This window comes from Oncorhynchus tshawytscha, unplaced genomic scaffold (genome assembly GCF_018296145.1).
Source record: "Oncorhynchus tshawytscha isolate Ot180627B unplaced genomic scaffold, Otsh_v2.0 Un_contig_5032_pilon_pilon, whole genome shotgun sequence".
In the NCBI taxonomy this organism is placed as follows: domain Eukaryota; kingdom Metazoa; phylum Chordata; class Actinopteri; order Salmoniformes; family Salmonidae; genus Oncorhynchus; species Oncorhynchus tshawytscha.
Genome location: NW_024608200.1, coordinates 27,501 through 52,858, shown reverse-complemented (window position 1 = coordinate 52,858; position 25,358 = coordinate 27,501). Strand labels below are relative to the sequence as shown.

General features: G+C 44.7%; 1 long non-coding RNA gene and 1 pseudogene across 1 annotated transcript; both read right to left on the bottom strand.

The window, feature by feature from the left end:
• Positions 1 to 17,840: 17,840 nt before the first annotated feature.
• Positions 17,841 to 25,358, bottom strand: part of LOC121843330 — a 22,227-nt pseudogene continuing 14,709 nt past the window's right edge.
• Positions 20,610 to 21,050, bottom strand: LOC121843331. The gene is made up of 3 exons (XR_006081496.1): positions 20,947 to 21,050; positions 20,716 to 20,800; positions 20,610 to 20,647 (listed from the first exon to the last, which is right to left on the bottom strand). It is a non-coding gene; the product is annotated as an uncharacterized LOC121843331 (long non-coding RNA).

The window sequence follows — 25,358 nt, the reverse complement described above, 5'->3', positions numbered from 1 at the left end:
AGGCTGCTGGGATTGGCTGTCACACGTGGGATTGGAGCTGCACTCTGCTGCAGAGCCAGCCAAGGCTGCTGGGATTGGCTGTCACACGTAGGACTCTGCTGCAGAGCCAGCCAAGGCTGCTGGGATTGGCTGTCACACGTAGGACTCTGCTGCAGAGCCAGCCAAGGCTGCTGGGATTGGCTGTCACATGTAGGACTCTGCTGCAGAGCCAGCCAAGGCTGCTGGGATTGGCTGTCACACGTTTGAGAAACATCTCATTCTGACATGTGAGAGCTGGAACCACACTGATCAACCCTGTCCCGGCAACCCTACACTTCAGGGGGAAGAACCAAAACACAAAGCCAATAGCACCTTTACACCTGGAGCAGATCTCTGACGACATTTGTCATGAAGAAATAGGGAGGGGCCAAAAATGACAAGCTCAAGACTTGAACCTAGCTTGAGAGTGAGTGACAGCCTCAGGACTCTGGCATCTCTGTCTGGGGGTGCTCCATAAGAAAGGAGTTGTAGGCTCCAACCCTGAGCAAGACTCTCTGGAGAATGGTTGTAGGTTCTAACCCCAGTCAAGGCTCTGCAGCACGGTTGTAGGTTCTAACCCCAGTCAAGGCTCTGCAGCATGGTTGTAGGTTCTAACCCCAGTCAAGGCTCTGCAGCATTGTTGTAGGTTCTAACCTAAGTCAAGGCTCTGGAGTATAGTGTTAGGTTCTAACCCCAGTCAAGGCTCTGCAGCATGGTTGTAGGTTCTAACCTAAGTCAAGGCTCTGGAGTATAGTGTTAGGTTCTAACCCCAGTCAAGGCTCTGCAGCATGGTTGTAGGTTCTAACCCCAGTTAAGACTCTGCAGCATGGTTGTAGGTTCTAACCCAAGTCAAGGCTCTGCAGCATGGTTGTAGGTTCTAATTCAGTCAAGGCTCTGGAGTATAGTGTTAGGTTCTAACCCCAGTCAAGGCTCTGGAGTATAGTGTTAGGTTCTAACCCCAGTCAAGGCTCTGCAGCATGGTTGTAGGTTCTAACCCCAGTCAAGGCTCTGCAGCACGGTTGTAGGTTCTAATTCAGTCAAGGCTCTGGAGTATAGTGTTAGGTTCTAACCCCAGTCAAGGCTCTGGAGTATAGTGTTAGGTTCTAACCCCAGTCAAGGCTCTGCAGCATGGTTGTAGGTTCTAACCCCAGTCAAGGCTCTGCAGCACGGTTGTAGGTTCTAATTCAGTCAGGGCTCTGCAGCACGGTTGTAGGTTCTAATTCAGTCAGGGCTCTGGAGTTTAGTGTTAGGTTCTAACCCCAGTCAAGGCTCTGCAGCATTGTTGTAGGTTCTAACCTAAGTCAAGGCTCTGGAGTATAGTGTTAGGTTCTAACCCCAGTCAAGGCTCTGCAGCATGGTTGTAGGTTCTAACCTAAGTCAAGGCTCTGGAGTATAGTGTTAGGTTCTAACCCCAGTCAAGGCTCTGCAGCATGGTTGTAGGTTCTAACCCCAGTCAAGGCTCTGCAGCACGGTTGTAGGTTCTAACCCCAGTCAAGGCTCTGCAGCACGGTTGTAGGTTCTAACCCCAGTCAAGGCTCTGCAGCAGGGTTGTAGGTTCTAATTCAGTCAAGGCTCTGGAGTTTAGTGTTAGGTTCTAACCCCAGTCAAGGCTCTGCAGCATGGTTGTAGGTTCTAACCTAAGTCAAGGCTCTGGAGTATAGTGTTAGGTTCTAACCCCAGTCAAGGCCCAGCAGCATGGTTGTAGGTTCTAACCCAGTCAAGGCTCTGGAGTATAGTGTTAGGTTCTAACCCCAGTCAAGGCTCTGCAGCATGGTTGTAGGTTCTAACCCCAGTCAAGACTGTTACAGACCTATATCCATCCTACCCTGCCTATCTAAGGTCTTCGAAAGCCAAGTCAACAAACAGGTCACTGACCATCTCGAATCCCACCGTACCTTCTCCGCTGTGCAATCGGGTTTCCGAGCCGGTCACGGGTGCACCTCAGCCACGCTCAAGGTACTAAACGATATCATAACCGCCATCGATAAAAGACAGTACTGTGCAGCCGTCTTCATCGACCTTGCCAAGGCGTTTGACTCTGTCAATCACCATATTCTTATCGGCAGACTCAGTAGCCTCGGTTTTTCGGATGACTGCCTTGCCTGGTTCACCAATTACTTTGCAGACAGAGTTCAGTGTGTCAAATCGGAGGGCATGCTGTCCGGTCCTCTGGCAGTCTCTACGGGGTGCAACAGGGTTCAATCCTCGGGCCGACTCTTTTCTCTGTATATATCAATGATGTTGCTCTTGCTGCGGGCGATTCCCTGATCCACCTCTACGCAGACGACACCATTCTATATACTTCCGGCCCGTCCTTGGACACTGTGCTATCTAACCTCCAAAGGAGCTTCAATGCCATACAACACTCCTTCCGTGGCCTCCAACTGCTCTTAAACGCTAGTAAAACCAAATGCATGCTTTTCAACCGTTCGCTGCCTGCACCCGCACGCCTGACCAGCATCACCACCCTGGATGGTTCCGACCTTGAATATGTGGACATCTATAAGTACCTAGGTGTCTGGCTAGACTGTAAACTCTCCTTCCAGACTCATATCAAACATCTCCAATCGAAAATCAAATCAAGAATCGGCTTTCTATTCCGCAACAAAGCCTCCTTCACTCACGCCGCCAAACTTACCCTAGTAAAACTGACTATCCTACCGATCCTCGACTTCGGCGATGTCATCTACAAAATTGCTTCCAACACTCTACTCAGCAAACTGGATGCAGTTTATCACAGTGCCATCCGTTTTGTCACTAAAGCACCTTATACCACCCACCACTGCGACTTGTATGCTCTAGTCGGCTGGCCTTCGCTACATATTCGTCGCCAGACCCACTGGCTCCAGGTCATCTACAAGTCCATGCTAGGTAAAGCTCCGCCTTATCTCAGTTCACTGGTCACGATGGCAACACCCATCCGTAGCACGCGCTCCAGCAGGTGTATCTCACTGATCATCCCTAAAGCCAACACCTAGTGTTATGTTCTAACCCCAGTCAAGGCTCTGCAGTGTGGTTGTAGGTTCTAACCCCAGTCAAGGCTCTGGAGTATAGTGTTAGGTTCTAACCCCAGTCAAGGCTCTGGAGTATAGTGTTAGGTTCTAACCCCAGTCAAGGCTCTGGAGTATAGTGTTAGGTTCTAACCCCAGTCAAGGCTCTGGAGTATAGTGTTAGGTTCTAACCCCAGTCAAGGCTCTGGAGTATAGTGTTAGGTTCTAACCCCAGTCAAGGCTCTGCAGTGTGGTTGTAGGTTCTAACCCCAGTCAAGGCTCTGGAGTATAGTGTTAGGTTCTAACCCCAGTTAAGGCTCTGAAGTATAGTGTTAGGTTCTAACCCCAGTCAAGGCTCTGGAGTATAGTGTTAGGTTCTAACCCCAGTCAAGACTCTGCAGTGTGGTTGTAGGTTCTAGTCAAGGCTCTGGAGTATAGTGTTAGGTTCTAACCCCAGTCAAGGCTCTGGAGTATAGTGTTAGGTTCTAACCCCAGTCAAGACTCTGCAGCATGGTTGTAGGTTCTAACCCCAGTCAAGGCTCTGGAGTATAGTGTTAGGTTCTAACCCCAGTCAAGGCTCTGCAGTGTGGTTGTAGGTTCTAACCCCAGGCAAGGCTCTGGAGTATAGTGTTAGGTTCTAACCCCAGTCAAGGCTCTGCAGTGTGGTTGTAGGTTCTAACCCCAGTCAAGGCTCTGGAGTATAGTGTTAGGTTCTAACCCCAGTCAAGGCTCTGCAGTGTGGTTGTAGGTTCTAACCCCAGTCAAGGCTCTGGAGTATAGTGTTAGGTTCTAACCCCAGTCAAGGCTCTGCAGTGTGGTTGTTAGGTTCTAACCCCAGTCAAGGCTCTGGAGTATAGTGTTAGGTTCTAACCCCAGTCAAGGCTCTGCAGTGTGGTTGTAGGTTCTCTGCAGTGTGGTTGTAGGTTCTAACCCCAGTCAAGGCTCTGGAGTATAGTGTTAGGTTCTAACCCCAGTCAAGGCTCTGGAGTATAGTGTTAGGTTCTAACCCCAGTCAAGGCTCTGCAGTGTGGTTGTAGGTTCTAACCCCAGTCAAGGCTCTGGAGTATAGTGTTAGGTTCTAACCCCAGTCAAGGCTCTGGAGTATAGTGTTAGGTTCTAACCCCAGTCAAGGCTCTGGAGTATAGTGTTAGGTTCTAACCCCAGTCAAGGCTCTGGAGTATAGTGTTAGGTTCTAACCCCAGTCAAGGCTCTGCAGTGTGGTTGTAGGTTCTAACCCCAGTCAAGGCTCTGGAGTATAGTGTTAGGTTCTAACTCCAGTCAAGGCTCTGCAGTGTGGTTGTAGGTTCTAACCCCAGTCAAGGCTCTGGAGTATAGTGTTAGGTTCTAACCCCAGTCAAGGCTCTGCAGTGTGGTTGTAGGTTCTAACCCCAGTCAAGGCTCTGGAGTATAGTGTTAGGTTCTAACCCCAGTCAAGGCTCTGCAGTGTGGTTGTAGGTTCTAACCCCAGTCAAGGCTCTGGAGTATAGTGTTAGGTTCTAACCCCAGTCAAGGCTCGCATTGTGGTTGTAGGTTCTAACCCCAGTCAAGGCTCTGGAGTATAGTGTTAGGTTCTAACCCCAGTCAAGGCTCGCATTGTGGTTGTAGGTTCTAACCCCAGTCAAGGCTCTGGAGTATAGTGTTAGGTTCTAACCCCAGTCAAGGCTCTGCAGTGTGGTTGTAGGTTCTAACCCCAGTCAAGGCTCAGGAGCATAGTGTTAGGTTCTAACCCCAGTCAAGGCTCTGCAGTGTGGTTGTAGGTTCTAACCCCAGTCAAGGCTCAGGAGCTTCCCCATCTGAACTCCAGAGCATGGTTGCAGGTTGAAACTCCGGTTAAGTCTCAAGATCATGCCCTCTGCTGGTCAGCAGGTCAAAGTGAGACAAATTAGCGTCTGTGGGTTTAAGTTATCAGGCAAAGAAACCGCCAATGATTCATTGTCTGCAATTATTTTCACGTCAGTCTAATTTAGTCTGGATTCAATACGACCGCTCTGCATACTGTATGTCGACTCAATAGGAAATTACCTTTAAATTGTGTGTAGCCCACAAAGCGCAATACTAATGGGTTGTTTACGTAACAGGTTAGGAGAATGAGGTTAAGGTTAGAAAAAGTGTTAGGCTAAAATGCAACAGTTTTCAATAACTGTTGTCCCCAGCGCCATCTAGCCACGAGCGTAAACAACCCTTCAGTATCATAACACGGACTTTTAACTACCTTTATATCACGCTTCCTCCTGCCTCATCAAATCATTCATTCTACTATACATCACGCTTCCTCCTGCCTCGTCAAATCATTCATTCTACCTATACAACACGCTCTCTCCTGCCTCGTTAAATCATTTATTCTACCTATACATCACGCTCACTCCTGCCTCGTCAAATCATTCATTCTACCTATACATCACGCTCACTCCTGCCTCGTCAAATCATTCATTCTACCTATACATCACGCTCACTCCTGCCTCGTCAAATCATTCATTCTACCTATACATCACGCTCACTCCTGCCTCGTCAAATCATTCATTCTACCTATACATCACGCTCACTCCTGCCTCGTCAAATCATTCATTCTACTTATACAACACGCTCACTCCTGCCTCATCAAATCATTCATTCTACTATACAACACGCTCACTCCTGCCTCATCAAATCATTCATTCTACCTATACAACACGCTCACTCCTGCCTCATCAAATCATTCATTCTACCTATACATCACGCTCACTCCTGCCTCGTCAAATCATTAATTCTACTATACAACACGCTCACTCCTGCCTCATCAAATCATTCTACCTATACATCACGCTCACTCCTGCCTCGTCAAATCATTAATTCTACTATACAACACGCTCACTCCTGCCTCAAATCATTCATTCTACCTATACAACACGCTCACTCCTGCCTCGTCAAATCATTAATTCTACTATACAACACGCTCACTCCTGCCTCGTCAAATCATTCATTCTACCTATACAACACGCTCACTCCTGCCTCGTCAAATCATTCATTCTACCTATACAACACGCTTCCTCCTGCCTCATCAAATCATTCATTCTACTATACATCACGCTTCTTCCTGCCTCATCAAATCATTCATTCTACCTATACAACACGCTCACTCCTGCCTCATCAATTCATTCTACCTATACAACACGCTCACTCCTGCCTCGTCAAATCATTCATTCTACCTATACATCACACTCACTCCTGCCTCATCAAATCATTCATTCTACCTTTACAACACGCTCACTCCTGCCTCGTCAAATCATTCATTCTACCTATACAACACGCTCACTCCTGCCTCATCAATTCATTCTACCTATACAACACGCTCACTCCTGCCTCGTCAAATCATTCATTCTACCTATACATCACACTCACTCCTGCCTCGTCAAATCATTCATTCTACCTTTACAACACGCTCACTCCTGCCTCGTCAAATCATTCATTCTCCTATACAACACGCTCACTCCTGCCTCGTCAAATCATTCATTCTACTATACAACACGCTCACTCCTGCCTCATCAAATCATTCATTCTACTATACATCACGCTCACTCCTGCCTCGTCAAATCATTCATTCTACCTATACATCATGCTCACTCCTGCCTCATCAAATCATTCATTCTACCTATACATCACGCTCACTCCTGCCTCGTCAAATCATTCATTCTACCTATACATCACGCTCACTCCTGCCTCATCAAATCATTCATTCTACCTATACATCACGCTCACTCCTGCCTCATCAAATCATTCTACCTATACATCACGCTCACTCCTGCCTCGTCAAATCATTCATTCTACCTATACATCATGCTCACTCCTGCCTCATCAAATCATTCATTCTACCTATACATCACGCTCACTCCTGCCTCGTCAAATCATTCATTCTACCTATACATCACGCTCACTCCTGCCTCATCAAATCATTCATTCTACCTATACATCACGCTCACTCCTGCCTCATCAAATCATTCTACCTATACATCACGCTCACTCCTGCCTCACAAATCATTAATTCTACTATACAACATCACTCTCACTCCTGCCTCGTCAAATCATTCATTCTACCTATACATCACGCTCACTCCTGCCTCATCAAATCATTCTACCTATACATCACGCTCACTCCTGCATCAAATCATTAATTCTACTATACAACATCACTCTCACTCCTGCCTCATCAAATCATTCATTCTACCTATACATCACGCTCACTCCTGCCTCATCAAATCATTCATTCTACCTATACATCACGCTCACTCCTGCCTCATCAAATCATTCTACCTATACATCACGCTCACTCCTGCCTCGTCAAATCATTAATTCTACTATACAACACGCTCACTCCTGCCTCGTCAAATCATTCATTCTACCTATACAACACGCTCACTCCTGCCTCGTCAAATCATTAATTCTACTATACAACACGCTGACTCCTGCCTCGTCAAATCATTCATTCTACCTATACATCACGCTCACTCCTGCCTCATCAAATCATTCATTCTACCTATACATCACGCTCACTCCTGCCTCGTCAAATCATTCATTCTACCTATACAACACGCTCACTCCTGCCTCATCAAATCATTCATTCTACCTATACAACACGCTCTCTCCTGCCTCGTTAAATCATTTATTCTACCTATACATCACGCTCACTCCTGCCTCATCAAATCATTCATTCTACCTATACAACACGCTCACTCCTGCCTCATCAAATCATTCATTCTACCTATACATCACGCTCACTCCTGCCTCGTCAAATCATTAATTCTACTATACAACACGCTCACTCCTGCCTCATCAAATCATTCTACCTATACATCACGCTCACTCCTGCCTCGTCAAATCATTAATTCTACTATACAACACGCTCACTCCTGCCTCGTCAAATCATTAATTCTACCTATACAACACGCTCACTCCTGCCTCGTCAAATCATTCATTCTACCTATACAACACGCTCACTCCTGCCTCGTCAAATCATTCATTCTACCTATACAACACGCTCACTCCTGCCTCGTCAAATCATTCATTCTACCTATACAACACGCTTCCTCCTGCCTCATCAAATCATTCATTCTACTATACATCACGCTTCTTCCTGCCTCATCAAATCATTCATTCTACCTATACAACACGCTCACTCCTGCCTCATCAATTCATTCTACCTATACAACACGCTCACTCCTGCCTCGTCAAATCATTCATTCTACCTATACATCACACTCACTCCTGCCTCGTCAAATCATTCATTCTACCTTTACAACACGCTCACTCCTGCCTCGTCAAATCATTCATTCTACCTATACAACACGCTCACTCCTGCCTCATCAATTCATTCTACCTATACAACACGCTCACTCCTGCCTCGTCAAATCATTCATTCTACCTATACATCACACTCACTCCTGCCTCGTCAAATCATTCATTCTACCTTTACAACACGCTCACTCCTGCCTCGTCAAATCATTCATTCTACTATACATCACGCTCACTCCTGCCTCATCAAATCATTCATTCTACCTATACATCACGCTCACTCCTGCCTCATCAAATCATTCTACCTATACATCACGCTCACTCCTGCCTCGTCAAATCATTAATTCTACTATACAACATCGCTCTCACTCCTGCCTCGTCAAATCATTCATTCTACCTATACATCACGCTCACTCCTGCCTCATCAAATCATTCTGCTCACTCCTGCCTCAAATCATTAATTCTACTATACAACATCACTCTCACTCCTGCCTCGTCAAATCATTCATTCTACCTATACATCACGCTCACTCCTGCCTCGTCAAATCATTCATTCTACCTATACATCACGCTCACTCCTGCCTCATCAAATCATTCTACCTATACATCACGCTCACTCCTGCCTCATCAAATCATTAATTCTACTATACAACACGCTCACTCCTGCCTCGTCAAATCATTCATTCTACCTATACATCACGCTGACTCCTGCCTCATCAAATCATTCATTCTACCTATACATCACGCTCACTCCTGCCTCATCAAATCCTTCATTCTACCTATACATCACGCTCACTCCTGCCTCATCAAATCATTCATTCTACCTATACATCACGCTCACTCCTGCCTCACAAATCATTCATTCTACCTATACAACACGCTCACTCCTGCCTCATCAAATCATTCATTCTACCTATACAACACGCTCTCTCCTGCCTCGTTAAATCATTTATTCTACCTATACATCACGCTCACTCCTGCCTCATCAAATCATTCATTCTACCTATACAACACGCTCACTCCTGCCTCATCAAATCATTCATTCTACCTATACATCACGCTCACTCCTGCCTCAAATCATTAATTCTACTATACAACACGCTCACTCCTGCCTCATCAAATCATTCTACCTATACATCACGCTCACTCCTGCCTCGTCAAATCATTAATTCTACTATACAACACGCTCACTCCTGCCTCGTCAAATCATTCATTCTACCTATACAACACGCTCACTCCTGCCTCATCAAATCATTCATTCTACTATACAACACGCTCACTCCTGCCTCGTCAAATCATTCATTCTACCTATACAACACGCTCAAAAATCATTCATTCTACCTATACAACACGCTTCCTCCTGCCTCATCAAATCATTCATTCTACTATACATCACGCTTCTTCCTGCCTCATCAAATCATTCATTCTACCTATACAACACGCTCACTCCTGCCTCATCAATTCATTCTACCTATACAACACGCTCACTCCTGCCTCGTCAAATCATTCATTCTACCTATACATCACACTCACTCCTGCCTCGTCAAATCATTCATTCTACCTTTACAACACGCTCACTCCTGCCTCGTCAAATCATTCATTCTACTATACAACACGCTCACTCCTGCCTCGTCAAATCATTCATTCTACTATACAACACGCTCACTCCTGCCTCATCAAATCATTCATTCTACTATACATCACGCTCACTCCTGCCTCACAAATCATTCATTCTACCTATACATCATGCTCACTCCTGCCTCATCAAATCATTCATTCTACCTATACATCACGCTCACTCCTGCCTCGTCAAATCATTCATTCTACCTATACATCACGCTCACTCCTGCCTCATCAAATCATTCATTCTACCTATACATCACGCTCACTCCTGCCTCATCAAATCATTCTACCTATACATCACGCTCACTCCTGCCTCGTCAAATCATTCATTCTACCTATACATCATGCTCACTCCTGCCTCATCAAATCATTCATTCTACCTATACATCACGCTCACTCCTGCCTCGTCAAATCATTCATTCTACCTATACATCACGCTCACTCCTGCCTCATCAAATCATTCATTCTACCTATACATCACGCTCACTCCTGCCTCATCAAATCATTCTACCTATACATCACGCTCACTCCTGCCTCGTCAAATCATTAATTCTACTATACAACATCACTCTCACTCCTGCCTCGTCAAATCATTCATTCTACCTATACATCACGCTCACTCCTGCCTCATCAAATCATTCTACCTATACATCACGCTCACTCCTGCCTCGTCAAATCATTAATTCTACTATACAACATCACTCTCACTCCTGCCTCGTCAAATCATTCATTCTACCTATACATCACGCTCACTCCTGCCTCATCAAATCATTCATTCTACCTATACATCACGCTCACTCCTGCCTCATCAAATCATTCTGCCTATACATCACGCTCACTCCTGCCTCGTCAAATCATTAATTCTACTATACAACACGCTCACTCCTGCCTCGTCAAATCATTCATTCTACCTATACAACACGCTCACTCCTGCCTCGTCAAATCATTCATTCTACCTATACAACACGCTGACTCCTGCCTCGTCAAATCATTCATTCTACCTATACATCACGCTCACTCCTGCCTCATCAAATCATTCATTCTACCTATACATCACGCTCACTCCTGCCTCGTCAAATCATTCATTCTACCTATACAACACGCTCACTCCTGCCTCATCAAATCATTCATTCTACCTATACAACACGCTCTCTCCTGCCTCGTTAAATCATTTATTCTACCTATACATCACGCTCACTCCTGCCTCATCAAATCATTCATTCTACCTATACAACACGCTCACTCCTGCCTCATCAAATCATTCATTCTACCTATACATCACGCTCACTCCTGCCTCGTCAAATCATTAATTCTACTATACAACACGCTCACTCCTGCCTCATCAAATCATTCTACCTATACATCACGCTCACTCCTGCCTCGTCAAATCATTAATTCTACTATACAACACGCTCACTCCTGCCTCGTCAAATCATTCATTCTACCTATACAACACGCTCACTCCTGCCTCGTCAAATCATTAATTCTACTATACAACACGCTCACTCCTGCCTCGTCAAATCATTCATTCTACCTATACAACACGCTCACTCCTGCCTCATCATTCATTCTACCTATACAACACGCTTCCTCCTGCCTCATCAAATCATTCATTCTACTATACATCACGCTTCTTCCTGCCTCATCAAATCATTCATTCTACCTATACAACACGCTCACTCCTGCCTCATCAATTCATTCTACCTATACAACACGCTCACTCCTGCCTCATCAAATCATTCATTCTACCTATACATCACACTCACTCCTGCCTCGTCAAATCATTCATTCTACCTTTACAACACGCTCACTCCTGCCTCGTCAAATCATTCATTCTACCTATACAACACGCTCACTCCTGCCTCATCAATTCATTCTACCTATACAACACGCTCATCCTGCCTCGTCAAATCATTCATTCTACCTATACATCACACTCACTCCTGCCTCGTCAAATCATTCATTCTACCTTTACAACACGCTCACTCCTGCCTCGTCAAATCATTCATTCTACTATACAACACGCTCACTCCTGCCTCGTCAAATCATTCATTCTACTATACAACACGCTCACTCCTGCCTCATCAAATCATTCATTCTACTATACATCACGCTCACTCCTGCCTCGTCAAATCATTCATTCTACCTATACATCATGCTCACTCCTGCCTCATCAAATCATTCATTCTACCTATACATCACGCTCACTCCTGCCTCGTCAAATCATTCATTCTACCTATACATCACGCTCACTCCTGCCTCATCAAATCATTCATTCTACCTATACATCACGCTCACTCCTGCCTCATCAAATCATTCTACCTATACATCACGCTCACTCCTGCCTCGTCAAATCATTCATTCTACCTATACATCATGCTCACTCCTGCCTCATCAAATCATTCATTCTACCTATACATCACGCTCACTCCTGCCTCGTCAAATCATTCATTCTACCTATACATCACGCTCACTCCTGCCTCATCAAATCATTCATTCTACCTATACATCACGTTCACTCCTGCCTCATCAAATCATTCTACCTATACATCACGCTCACTCCTGCCTCGTCAAATCATTAATTCTACTATACAACATCACTCTCACTCCTGCCTCGTCAAATCATTCATTCTACCTATACATCACGCTCACTCCTGCCTCATCAAATCATTCTACCTATACATCACGCTCACTCCTGCCTCGTCAAATCATTAATTCTACTATACAACATCACTCTCACTCCTGCCTCGTCAAATCATTCATTCTACCTATACATCACGCTCACTCCTGCCTCGTCAAATCATTCATTCTACCTATACATCACGCTCACTCCTGCCTCATCAAATCATTCTACCTATACATCACGCTCACTCCTGCCTCGTCAAATCATTAATTCTACTATACAACACGCTCACTCCTGCCTCGTCAAATCATTCATTCTACCTATACAACACGCTCACTCCTGCCTCGTCAAATCATTCATTCTACCTATACAACACGCTGACTCCTGCCTCGTCAAATCATTCATTCTACCTATACATCACGCTCACTCCTGCCTCGTCAAATCATTCATTCTACCTATACATCACGCTCACTCCTGCCTCGTCAAATCATTCATTCTACCTATACAACACGCTCACTCCTGCCTCATCAAATCATTCATTCTACCTATACAACACGCTCTCTCCTGCCTCGTTAAATCATTTATTCTACCTATACATCACGCTCACTCCTGCCTCATCAAATCATTCATTCTACCTATACAACATGCTCACTCCTGCCTCGTCAAATCATTCATTCTACCTATACATCACACTCACTCCTGCCTCGTCAAATCATTCATTCTACCTTTACAACACGCTCACTCCTGCCTCGTCAAATCATTCATTCTACTATACAACACGCTCACTCCTGCCTCGTCAAATCATTCATTCTACTATACAACACGCTCACTCCTGCCTCATCAAATCATTCATTCTACTATACATCACGCTCACTCCTGCCTCGTCAAATCATTCATTCTACCTATACATCACGCTCACTCCTGCCTCATCAAATCATTCATTCTACCTATACAACACGCTCACTCCTGCCTCATCAAATCATTCATTCTACCTATACAACACGCTCACTCCTGCCTCATCAAATCATTCTACCTATACATCACGCTCACTCCTGCCTCGTCAAATCATTAATTCTACTATACAACATCATGCTCACTCCTGCCTCGTCAAATCATTCATTCTACCTATACATCACGCTCACTCCTGCCTCATCAAATCATTCATTCTACCTATACATCACGCTCACTCCTGCCTCATCAAATCATTCTACCTATACATCACGCTCACTCCTGCCTCGTCAAATCATTCATTCTACCTATACATCACGCTCACTCCTGCCTCGTCAAATCATTCATTCTACCTATACATCACACTCACTCCTGCCTCGTCAAATCATTCATTCTACCTTTACAACACGCTCACTCCTGCCTCGTCAAATCATTCATTCTACCTATACAACACGCTCACTCCTGCCTCATCAATTCATTCTACCTATACAACACGCTCACTCCTGCCTCGTCAAATCATTCATTCTACCTATACATCACACTCACTCCTGCCTCGTCAAATCATTCATTCTACCTTTACAACACGCTCACTCCTGCCTCGTCAAATCATTCATTCTACTATACAACACGCTCACTCCTGCCTCGTCAAATCATTCATTCTACTATACAACACGCTCACTCCTGCCTCATCAAATCATTCATTCTACTATACATCACGCTCACTCCTGCCTCATCAAATCATTCATTCTACCTATACATCATGCTCACTCCTGCCTCATCAAATCATTCATTCTACCTATACATCACGCTCACTCCTGCCTCGTCAAATCATTCATTCTACCTATACATCACGCTCACTCCTGCCTCATCAAATCATTCATTCTACCTATACATCACACTCCTGCCTCATCAAATCATTCTGCCTATACATCACGCTCACTCCTGCCTCGTCAAATCATTCATTCTACCTATACATCATGCTCACTCCTGCCTCATCAAATCATTCATTCTACCTATACATCACGCTCACTCCTGCCTCGTCAAATCATTCATTCTACCTATACATCACGCTCACTCCTGCCTCATCAAATCATTCATTCTACCTATACATCACGCTCACTCCTGCCTCATCAAATCATTCTACCTATACATCACGCTCACTCCTGCCTCGTCAAATCATTAATTCTACTATACAACATCACTCTCACTCCTGCCTCGTCAAATCATTCATTCTACCTATACATCACGCTCACTCCTGCCTCATCAAATCATTCTACCTATACATCACGCTCACTCCTGCCTCGTCAAATCATTAATTCTACTATACAACATCACTCTCACTCCTGCCTCGTCAAATCATTCATTCTACCTATACATCACGCTCACTCCTGCCTCGTCAAATCATTCATTCTACCTATACATCACGCTCACTCCTGCCTCATCAAATCATTCTACCTATACATCACGCTCACTCCTGCCTCGTCAAATCATTAATTCTACTATACAACACGCTCACTCCTGCCTCGTCAAATCATTCATTCTACCTATACAACACGCTCACTCCTGCCTCGTCAAATCATTCATTCTACTATACATCACGCTCACTCCTGCCTCGTCAAATCATTCATTCTCCCTATACATCACGCTCACTCCTGCCTCGTCAAATCATTCATTCTACCTATACATCACGCTCACTCCTGCCTCGTCAAATCATTCATTCTACCTATACAACACGCTCACTCCTGCCTCATCAAATCATTCATTCTACCTATACAACACGCTCTCTCCTGCCTCGTTAAATCATTTATGCTACCTATACATCACGCTCACTCCTGCCTCATCAAATCATTCATTCTACTTATACAACACGCTCACTCCTGCCTCATCAAATCATTCTAACTATACAACATGCTCACTCCTGCCTCGTCAAATCATTCATTCTACCTATACATCACACTCACTCCTGCCTCGTCAAATCATTCATTCTACCTTTACAACACGCTCACTCCTGCCTCGTCAAATCATTCATTCTACTATACAACACGCTCACTCCTGCCTCGTCAAATCATTCATTCTACTATACAACACGCTCACTCCTGCCTCATCAAATCATTCATTCTACTATACATCACGCTCACTCCTGCCTCGTCAAATCATTCATTCTACCTATACAACACGCTCACTCCTGCCTCATCAAATCATTCATTCTGCTCTCCTGCCTCGTTAAATCATTTATTCTACCTCAAATCATCAAATCATTCATTCTACTTATACAACACGCTCACTCCTGCCTCATCAAATTCATTCTACCTATACAACATGCTCACTCCTGCCTCGTCAAATCATTATTCTACCTATACATCACACTCACTCCTGCCTCGTCAAATCATTAATTCTACCTTTACAACACGCTCACTCCTGCCTCATCAAATCATTCATTCTACTATACAACACGCTCACTCCTGCCTCGTCAAATCATTCATTCTACTATACAACACGCTCACTCCTGCCTCATCAAATCATTCATTCTACTATACATCACGCTCACTCATCGCATTCATTCTACCTGCATCACGCTCACTCCTGCCTCAAAATCATTCATTCTACCTATACATCACACTCCTGCCTCATCAAATCATTCATTCTACCTATACATCACGCTCACTCCTGCCTCATCAAATCATTCTACCTATTCACGCTCACTCCTAAATCATTAATTCTACTATACAACATCATGCTCACTCCTGCCTCATCAAATCATTCATTCTACCTATACATCACGCTCACTCCTCATCATTCATTCTACCTTACATCACGCTCACTCCTGCCTCATCAAATCATTCTACCTATACATCACGCTCACTCCTGCCTCGTCAAATCATTCATTCTACTATACAACACGCTCACTCCTGCCTCATCAAATCATTCATTCTACTATACATCACGCTCACTCCTGCCTCAAATCATTCATTCTACCTATACATCACGCTCACTCCTGCCTCATCAAATCATTCATTCTACCTATACATCACGCTCACTCCTGCCTCGTCAAATCATTCATTCTACCTATACATCACGCTCACTCCTGCCTCATCAAATCATTCATTCTACCTATACATCTACTCCTGCCTCATCAAATCATTCTACCTATACATCACGCTCACTCTGCCTCGTCAAATCATTAATTCTACTATACAACATCACGCTCACTCCTGCCTCGTCAAATCATTCATTCTACCTATACATCCGCTCACTCCTGCCTCGTCAAATCATTCTACCTATACATCACGCTCACTCCTGCCTCGTCAAATCATTAATTCTACTATACAACATCACGCTCACTCCTGCCTCGTCAAATCATTCATTCTACCTATACATCACGCTCACTCCTGCCTCGTCAAATCATTCATTCTACCTATACATCACGCTCACTCCTGCCTCGTCAAATCATAACAAACAAAGCAGGACATGGAAGTTATTTATTGTTTTCCTTACAGCAGTTAGCAATACTTTAAACATTTTTTGAAAGCCCCAAAAATAAATACAAATATTAAATTAAATAATTAGATCACCGTGTTTTTATTCAACACGGCGACAGTAGCAACTCTGGTTGCTTCCTCTTCTCGTCTCCTTTTTCCTCAACTCCTCGACAAGACCCAGACAAATTAAAGCAATATCAAAAACGACCGATGTCTTTCGTGTGTTCGCCTTCACCTGTCCAGTCCTTTCGGGTCAGTGTGAAATGGAGGATAAAAGGAAAGGAGACGAGTATACAAGGAAATGAGGAGAGGAAGCCGCTCTGAGAGTATGGAGACGCGGCCGAGGAGAAGAAGTAGCAGACGACAGCTGACATGCGGAGAGGGAAAACACTGGGACAGCCTCCCAAATAGCACCCTATTCCCTTATAGAAGTGCACTACTTTTAACCAGGGCCCAGTATATAGGGAATATGGTGTCATTTGGGACACAGGCTGGGACTGGGGATGCATTCATATTAAAAATAAATCCTCATGTAGATACAGAAAGATTCCAAATCCTCATGTAGATACAACAGATTCCAAATCCTCATATAGATACAACAGATTCCAAAACGCTACTGTATTGTAGGCTTGTTTAGAAAGAAGAAAAATAAGAAGCTCGGTTTGTTTTTGTAAATATACAGAAAAGAAAAACGTGTTTTTGTCATTTATTATTAAAAAAAAAAAACTCATCAGGTGACAAATTGTTGTTTTGAATTCCCCGACTTATGAGAAAGCACTGGGTAACCACCACAACGCATGATAACCTTTCTTCAGGACAATACAGTCCAATCAAAATTGTCCTCCGTCCAGCCCCCCTACCCCCGACACACACACACACACCTTCACATCCACAGCTACACCCATACATCAGTGCATTCATTTGTCATCACTCCATCCACCCCTCTATCATTTCCCTTTAGGGCTGCGGGGTTCCCATGTGCTCTGGCTGGCGGTAAGGAGGCCTGGGAGGGCCACATAGTCTTTCTGGAAACGGGAGTTGGGCGTTCTCTGTCTCTTCCTCTCTCCCTGGGTCGTGAAGAAGGCGTCCTGGAAACGCATGCTGGATGCCGTTGACTGGAGAGAAGGAGATGGAGGAGAGAAGGAGAGGGAGGAGAGAGGGAGAGAAGGAGAGGGAGAGGAGAGAGGGAGAGAAGGAGAGGGAGGAGAGAAGGAGAGAGAGGAGAGGGAGAAGAGGAAGGAGAAGAAGGAGAGGGAGGAGAGAGAGGAAGGAGAGAGAGGAGAGGGAGGAGAGGAGGAGGGGAGAGAGGAGAGGGAGGAAGGAGAGAAGGAGGAGAGGAAGGAGAGGAAGGAGGAGAGGAAGGAGAGAAGGCGAGGGAGGAGAGAAGGAGAGAGGATAGAAGGAGAGGGAGGAGAGAAGGAGAGGGAGAAGAGGGAGAAGGAAGGAGGAGGAAGGAGAGAAGGAGGAGAGGAAGGAGAGGGAGGCGAGGAAGGAGAGGAAGGGGAGGAAGGAGAGAGAGGAGAGAAGGAGAGGGAGGAGAGAAGGAGAGGGAGAAGAGGGAGGAGAGAGAGGGGAGAGAAGGAGAGGGAGGAGAGAAGGAGAGGGAAGAGAGAAGGAGAGGGAGGAGAGAAGGAGATAAACATACAGGTACAAATGTGGTACATAGATCAGAGTCGATACAGTCAGTCTAGTCTAGTAGATACAGTCAGTCTAGTATAGTAGATACAGTCAGTCTAGTACAGTAGTATAGTGAGTCTAGTATAGTATATAGATCAGAGTCCATACAGTCAGTCTAGTATAGTAGATACAGTCAGTCTAGTGTAGTAGTATAGTGAGTCTAGTATAGTATATATATCAGAGTCCATACAGTCAGTCTAGTATAGTAGATCCAGTCAGTCTAGTATAGTATATAGATCAGAGTCCATACAGTCAGTCTAGTATAGTAGTATAGTATATACAGTCAGTCTAGTATAGTATATAGATCAGAGTCCATACAGCCAGTCTAGTATGGTGTCCTTTGACAGCTCTTTGGTCTTGGCCTTAGTGGAGTTTGGAGTGTGACTGTTTAAGGTTGTGGACAGGTGTCTTTTATACTGATAACAAGTTCAAACAGGTGCCATTAATACAGGTAACGAGTGGAGGACAGAGGAGCCTCTTAAAGAAGAAGTTACAGGTCTGTGAGAGCCAGAAATCTTGCTTGTTTGTAGGTGACCAAATACTTATTTTCCACCATAATTTGCAAATAAATTCATAAAAAATCCTACCATGTGATGTTCTGGATTTTTTTTCTTCTCATTTTGTCTGTCATAGTTGAAGTGTACCTATGATGAAAATCACAGGCCTCTCTCATCTTTTTAAGTGGGAGAACTTGCACAATTGGTGGCTGACTAAATACTTTTTTGCCCCACTGTAGATCAGTCCATACAGTGAGTCAAGTATAGTATATAGATCAGAGTCCATAGTCAGTCTAGTATAGTATATACAGTCAGTCTAGTATAGTAGTATAGATCAGAGTCCATACAGTCAGTCTAGTATAGTAGATACAGTCAGTATAGTATATAGATCAGAGTCCATACAGTCAGTCTAGTATAGTAGATACAGTCAGTCTAGTATAGTAGATACAGTCAGTCTAGTATAGTATATAGATCAGTCCATAGTCAGTCAGTATAGTAGATACTAGTATAGTAGTATAGATAGAGTCCATACAGTCAGTCTAGTATAGTAGATACAGTCAGTCTAGTATAGTAGATAGAGTCTAGTCTAGTATATAGATCCATACAGTCAGTCTAGTAGATACAGTCAGTCTAGTATAGTATATACAGTCAGTCTAGTATAGTATATAGATCCGAGTCCATAGTCAGTCTAGTATAGTATATACAGTCAGTCTAGTATAGTAGTATAGATCAGAGTCCATACAGTCAGTCTATTATAGTATATAGATCAGAGTCTATACAGTCTAGTATAGTATATATATCTCTATCTGTCCACATACTTTTGGTCACGTAGTGTATAATAGCATCATATCACACTATAAACAATACAGGACCACACAGGCCAGTAGATGTTTAGCGAGTACAATACTTACGAGTCGCCCTTTCACCTTTTTGGGAAGGTCTTCATCCAGAGTATAGACATCCTCTCGCTTAGCTACCACCTGGGAACCATCCTCAAACTCCACCTGGGAAACCACACACACACACACACTTATTAATACACATCAATTTATTCTGTGGATATTATATAATCCAGTTCAATTCAGTTTCTGTCCGTAAATGTGATATATTTCTACACACTCTTCCTCATGGTTAGATGGAATGTTTATTTAATATCTGACCACTACTTAATACTAATGTTAAGTTACTATTAAACCTCCTGTCTATCCATCTACCTATCAAAGTTATTAAATATGATTAAACCTCCTAAATATGATTAAACCTCCATCTACCTATCAAAGTTATTAAATATGATTAAACCTCCAAATCTAAAACGTTATTAAATATGATTAAACCTCCATCTACCTATCAAAGTTATTAAATATGATTAAACCTCCTCCATCTACCTATCAAAGTTATTAAATATGATTAAACCTCCATCTACCTATCAAAGTTATCAAAGTTATTAAATATGATTAAACCTCCATCTACCTATCAAAGTTATTAAATATGATTAAACCTCCTAAATATGATTAAACCTCCATCTACCTATCAAAGTTATTAAATATGATTAAACCTCTACCTAAATATGATTAAACCTCCCTAAATCCATCTACCTATCAAAGTTATTAAATATGATTAAACCTCCTAAATATGATTAAACCTCCATCTACCTATCAAAGTTATTAAATATGATTAAACCTCCTAAATAAAACCTCCATCTACCTATCAAAGTTATTAAATATGATTAAACCTCCTAAATATGATTAAACCTCCATCTACCTATCAAAGTTAAATTAAAACCTCCTAAATATGATTAAACCTCCATCTAAAAAGTATGATTAAACCTCCTAAATATGATTAAACCTCCATCTACCTATCAAAGTTATTAAATATGATTAAACCTCCTAAATATGATTAAACCTCCATCTACCTATCAAAGTTATTAAATATGATTAAACCTCCTAAATATGATTAAACCTCCATCTACCTATCAAAGTTATTAAATATGATTAAACCTCCTAAATATGATTAAACCTCCATCTACCTATCAAAGTTATTAAATATGATTAAACCACCTAAATATGATTAAACCTCCATCTACCTATCAAAGTTATTAAATATGATTAAACCACCTAAATATGATTAAACCTCCATCTACCTATCAAAGTTATTAAATATGATTAAACCACCTAAATATGATTAAACCTCCATCTACCTATCAAAGTTATTAAATATGATTAAACCTCCTAAATATGATTAAACCTCCATCTACCTATCAAAGTTATTAAATATGATTAAATCCCACCTCCAACCTAAACCTATCTCCTATCTAAACCTCCATCTCACCCACTATCAAATCCACCTCTTATTAAATATGATTAAACCTCTCTCCACCTTAACCCACCTCCATCTACAAATATGATTAAACCTCTCCCCACCCCTCTCTTATTAAATATGATTAAACCACTAACCTATCAAAGTTATTAACCCAAACCTCAACCCACCTCTCTCTACCTCCACCTCAACCCACCTCTCTTCCACCTTAACCCACCTCTCTCCACCTCAACCCACCTCTTTCTCCACCTCTCCTATCAAAGTTATTAAATATGAACCCAACTCTCTCCAACCCAACTCACCTCAACCCAACTCACCTCAACCCACCTCTCTCCAACTCCCAACCCCCACCTCTCTCTCTCAACCCATCTCTCTCACCTTAACCCACCTCTCTCTCCACCTCACCTTAACCCACCTCTCTCCACCTCAACCCACCTCTCTCCACCCAACCCACCTCTCTCCCACTCAACCCACCTCACCTTACCCACCTCTCTTTCCCCACCTCCCACCTCTCTCCACCTTAACCCACCTCTCTCCACCTCAACCCCCACCTCTCTTACCTCAACCCACCTCTCTCTCACCTCAACCCACCTCTTTCTCCACCTCTCGTCACCTCAACCCACCTCTCAACCCACCTCTCTCCACCTTAACAAACCCACCTCTCTCTCCACCTCAACCCACCTCTCTCTCCCCCACCTTAACCCACCTCACCTTAACCCACCTCTCTCTCACCTCAACCCACCTCCCCAACCCACCTCTCTCCCACCTCTCTCCCCTCAACCCACCTCTCTCTCCCACCTCTCTCTCCTTAACCTCTCTCTCCACCTTAACCCACCTCTCCCCACCTCTCTCTCCACCTTAACCCACCTCTCTCTCCACCTTAACCCACCTGTCTCTCCCACCTTAACCCACTCTCTCTCAACCCACCTCTCCCCCACCTCTCTCTCCACCTTAACCCACCTCCTCTCTCTCCACCTTAACCCACCTTAACCTCTCCACCTTAACCCACCTCCCACCTCTCTCTCCACCTCTCTCCACCTCTCCACCTCTCCCACCTTAACCCATCTCTCTCCACCTTAACCCACCTCTCTCCACCTTACCTCCCCACCTCTCTCCACCTCCCAACCCACCCCACCTCTCTCCACCTCAACCCACCTTTCTCCACCTCCCACCTCACCTTAACCCACCTCTCTCCACCTTAACCAACCTTAACACCTCTCTCTCCACCTTAACCCACCTCTCTCCCACCCACCTCTCCACCTCCCACCTCCACCTCTCTCCAACCTTAACCCACCTCTCTCTCAACCACCTCTCCCCACCTCAAACCCACCTCTCTCCACCTCTCCCACCTCCCACCTCTCTCCTCAACCCACCTCTCTCCCACCTCTCTCTCTCCACCTCAACCCACCTCTCTCTCCAACCTCTCTCCACCTCAACCCCTTAACCCACCTCTCTCTCCACCTTAACCCACCTCTCTCAACCCACCTCTCTCCACCTCTCTCCCACCTCCCCACCTCTCCACCTCTCCACCTTAACCCACCTCTCTCTCCACCTTAACCCACCTCTCTCTCCACCTTAACCCACCTCTCTCACCACCCCACCTCTTCCACCCCACCTCTCCCCACCTCCTCTCTCCACCTCTCCCCCACCTCTCTCTCCACCTCCCACCTCTCCACCTTAACCCACCTCTCTCCACCTCTCCATCTTTTCCACCTTAACCCACCTCTCCCACCTCTAACCTTAACCCACCTCTCTCTCAACACTCCTCCACCTCAACCCACCTCTCTCTCCACCTTAACCCACCTCTCTCTCTCCACCTTAAACCCACCTCTCTCCACCTCAACCCACCTCTCTCTCCACCTCAACCCACCTTTCCACCTCAACCCACCTCCCCACCTTAACCCACCTTAACCCACCTCTCTCCACCTCAACCCACCTCTCTCCCACCTCAACCCACTCTCAACACCTCTCCCCCTCAACCTCTCTCTCCACCTCAACCCACCTGTGGACCTCTCTCTCCACCTCAACCCAACCTCAACCCACCTCTTTCCACCTCAACCCACCTCTCTCCCACCTCAACCCACCTCTTTTCAACCCACCTCTCTCTCTCACCTCCCCACCTCTCTCAACCCACCTCTCTCCACCTCAACCCACCTCTCTCTCCACCTAACCAGTCTCTCTCACCTCAGCCCACCTCAACCCACCTCGTTCAACCCACCTCTCTCCCACCTCAACCCACCTCTCTCCACCTCAACTAAACCAACCTCAACTGGACCTCAACTTACCTCAACCCACCTGGTCCACCTCAACCCACCTCTCTCTCTCAACCTGCACTCAACCCACCTTCTCCACCATCTTGACTTCCACCTCAACCCACCTCTCTCTCCATATTTCATCACCTTAACCCACCTTTACCTTAACCTCTCTCTCCACCTCTCTCTCCACCTTAACCCACCTCTCTCTCCACCTTAACCCACCTCTCTCTCCACCTCTCCCCTCTCTCCACCTCCCACCTTCTCTCCACCTCTCCTCTCTCTCCACCTCTCTCCCACCTCTCTCTCCACCTCTCCCCACCTCTCTCCCACCTCTCCCCACCTCTCTCTCCACCTCAACGTGTGGAGGAAGGTTTTTTTTCCCTCGTTAACACTTTTCTAAACCCGTCAGAGAGCAGCCCCGTCTGAGGCAGTTGTGCAACTTAACACGCGTTCCCACAGAGAGAGAACTAAACCAAACTGGAGACTTAAGTGGTTGTTTCTCCACCATCTTGACTTGGTGAATATTTCATCAAGTTTAAATAATGCAGATCATCGCCACCTCATTCTCCTCCATCATCTCTCACGCTCTCCCTCACCATCTCTCCCCATCTGTTTTCTCAATCCTCCCCCTCTCTTTGCCAGTCTCTCTCTCTCTCTCTACATAGAACTTACAGACTGGTTAAAGTTACCGAGTTCAGGGTACTAAAGATGACAAAAGTTGAGTGAGTTCCGATTACTGCCCTGTGTCCTGTCTTGGTTCTGGTCTAACACCTTTATGTAATGGCTGCAGTGTGTCCTGGCTTGGTTCTGGTTCTGGTCTAAAACCTGTATGGGTGCAGTGTGTCCTGTCTTGGTTCTGGTTCTGGTCTAACACCTGTATGGGTGCAGTGTGTCCTGTCTTGGTTCTGGTCTAACACATGTATGGGTGCAGTGTGTCCTGTGTCTTGGTTCTGGTTCTGGTCCAACACCTTTATGTAATGGCTGTAGTGTGTCACGAAAGTCAAATAAGTGTATGTGTGTCCAGGATGCAGCAATTGGACCATGAAGACCTGATTCACACGGTCTCCTCTGAACAGTTGATGTTGAGATGTGTCTGTTACTTGAACTCTGTGAAGCATTTATTTGGGCTGCAACCTGAGGTGCAGTTACCTCTAATGAACTCTGCAGCAGAGGTAACTCTGGGTCTTCCTTTCCTGTGGCGGTCCTCATGAGAGCTAGTTTCGTCATAGCGCTTGATGGTTTTTGCGACTGCTCTTGAAGAAACTTTCAAAGTTCTTAATTTTCTGAACTGACCGACCTTCATGTCTTAAAGTAATGATGGACTGTCGTTTCTCTTTGCTTATTTGAGCTGTTCTTGCCATAATATGGACTTGGTCTTTTACCAAATAGGGCTGTCTTCTGTATACCACCCCTAACAGATTGGCCCAAACGCATTAACCTCACAAGGGGTAGGGGGGCACTATTTTCACCTCCGTGTGAAAAGCGGGCCCAAAGTAAACTGCCTGCTACTCAGGCCCAGAAGCTAGGCTATGCATATAATTAGTATATTAGGATAGAAAACTCTCTGAAGTTTCTAAAACTGTTATAATAATGTCTGTGAGTACAACAGAACTGAAATGGCAGGCAAAAATCTGAGAAAAATCCATCCAGGAAGTGGGATTTTTTTA